General features: G+C 36.5%; 1 pseudogene; it reads right to left on the bottom strand.

The window, feature by feature from the left end:
* Positions 1-841: 841 nt before the first annotated feature.
* LOC108519721 (polycomb protein EED pseudogene) lies at positions 842-2099 on the bottom strand (annotated as a pseudogene).
* Positions 2100-2625: the final 526 nt, after the last annotated feature.

Genomic DNA, 2625 nt, shown 5'->3' with positions numbered 1-2625 from the left:
TTTTTTTTTTTTTTTTTTTTTTTCCTCAGTGATCTAATACTGTAACTGGAGTGTTGAAGTCTCCCATTATTATTGAGTGGGAGTCTATGTTTCTTTGTACATCTCTAAGAACTTGCTTTATAAATCTGGGTTCTCCTGTGTTGGGTGCATATATAATATATTTTTAAGATAGTTACGTCTCTGTGTTGAATCAAACCCTTTACCATTATGTAATGCCCTTCTTTGATCTTTGTTGGTTTGAAGTCTGTTTTGTCTGAAATTAAGATTGCGACCCCTGCTTTTTTCTGTTTTCCATTTGCTAGGTAGATGTTCCTCCATCCCTTTATTTTGAGCCGCTGGGTGTCATAACATGTGAAATGGGTTTTTTGAAGATAGCATAGCACTGGGTCTTGTGTTTGTTTGTTTGTTGGTTGGTTTGTTTTTAATTCAGTTTGCCACTCTGTTCCTTCTAAGTGAGGCATTTATTTCATTTACATTCAAGGTTAGTATTGACATGTGTGGATTTGATTTTGTCATTTTGTTGTTAGCTGGTTATGATGTTGGCTTGTTTGTGTGGTTGCTTTATAGTGACACTTTCAACTTTTTTCCATCACAATGAAAATAACAAAAGTAACACACAGCTTTACAAAAACAAATTTTTATTAGAAAGCAGTAGAATCTGAGCAGGAAGACAGTACAAAGAATGTAAACGGTGTAAACATCACTACATTCAGCTCAAGCCGATTGAATGCCGAAAGACAATTCTAAATGCTCTATGTGCCCTTCCTAGCAAACTACATCAATTCTATTTTACACAGACAATACACTCTAATTTTGATTAGGTGAAAGTATTTTATCAAAGTCAAACCCAGCGCCAAATACTGGCATCATCACAAACAACTATAAGAATGCTGCTATCTCTGCTAAAACTGGTTTGTTGAATAGCAGCATCACATTTATGATGAGTTAGTGTTGTACATTTGGCTTTATGAGGATCTTATACTTCTGAATTTCAAACATAAAGTTTTCCAACTTGATTGCCCAGTAAGCATCTTTTGCCAGAAATTCATGGAAAATCTCATGTACCAAATATCACACTGACTACAATCAAATCACCCAAGAATAGTCACATTAGACTCACCAGGTTGAATTGTATCTATATCACCTTCCATTTTGCCAGGTTTCCAACACAACTGCATTTTCACAAGACTTAGAAAGTATCAAATCACCTAACCACCACACACAATCAACATAATTCCTATGTATGTCTCTGATAGAAAAATCAGAAAATTGATTTTCTGATAATTAAATGGCCTGTAAGTTTTATTTGGGTTATAATCATAAGCTTTCTTAATTGAATTCATCATTCTCTTTGAATCGATCCACCAAAGTTTGAGTCCATACCACAGGACTTTATTTTTTCACCCAAAAGATCACAACCAGGGCTTAGAACTTCAACTCTGTGCCCTTCTATGCTTCCAAATATTGCCACCAGTGTGTCCATTTGAATATTCCATAATCATAAAGCATGATCTTTACTTACTGACAAGAGTAGATTTGGATCTCTAGGGTGGAATTTCAGCTCATTGATAGCATTTCCGCAGCCAACATAGTGCTTTTTACACTGGATTGTTATGGGATTAATCATCCCAGTTATGCTTCTACTACTATCATAGGTCCATGCACAAGTGTAAAAGTTTTCATCAGCATCAGCATCCATGTAAGATAGCAACAACCAAATTTCTCCTTGTCAATGACATTCACACAAGGTAACTCTGTTGCTTCCTATAGTTCCTAATAGTAATGGATCTTCTTCTTTACTGTGCCAATTAAGTTGAACTCCAAACAGTGGTTGGTTATGATCTTCCTTGAGACTATTTACACATTTGAAAGCATATTTGCATTTCTTTGACTTCCATTTTCCCTTTCCCCAACTTTGCCTTCCAGGTGCATTTGGCATGTTTATAGGTGTATCAGGGTATTCAGTGATTGTACCACTTTCTACTGACAGCGTCATCATTATCCTCTCCAGAGAGGTGAGGGTTGCTGGTCTCGTCACTGCTCAGCTTCTGCTTCTTCACTGCAGGCATGTCTATTCCCACCAGCACAGTCGACATTTCCCTCTCTTTTTAGTTGTTTGAGGGACCTCCAAACTGTTCTCCATAGTGGTTGCACTAATTTACATTGCCACCAACAGTGTACAGGAGTTCCCTTTTCTCTACACCCTCGCCTGCATTTGCTATTGCTTGTCTTTTGGATATAATCCGTTTTAACTGGGATTAGATGATAACTCATTGTAGTTTTGATTTGCATTTCTCTGATAATCGTGATGTTGAGCACCTTTTCATATGCCTGTCAGCCATTCTTACATCTTCTTTTGAGAAATGTCTATTCAAATCTTTTGCCCATTTTTTATCACATTATTAGACTTTTTCCTATAGACTTATTTGAGCTCCTTATATATTCTGCTTACTAAGGCCTTGTCAGATGGGTAGTTTGCAAATATTTTCTCCCATTTTGTGGGTTGTGTCTTCACTTTGCTGATTGTATCCTTTGTTGTGCAGAAGCTTTTTAACTTGATGTGATCCAATTTATCTATGTTTGCTTTGATTGCCTATGCTTGTGAGGTATTGCTCAAGAAATCTT

This window comes from Rhinopithecus bieti, unplaced genomic scaffold (genome assembly GCF_001698545.2).
Source record: "Rhinopithecus bieti isolate Rb0 unplaced genomic scaffold, ASM169854v2 scaffold_49157, whole genome shotgun sequence".
NCBI classification, from domain to species: Eukaryota; Metazoa; Chordata; class Mammalia; order Primates; family Cercopithecidae; genus Rhinopithecus; species Rhinopithecus bieti.
The sequence above is the reverse complement of the archived record's forward strand: the minus strand, read 5'-3'. Positions and strand labels throughout refer to the sequence as shown.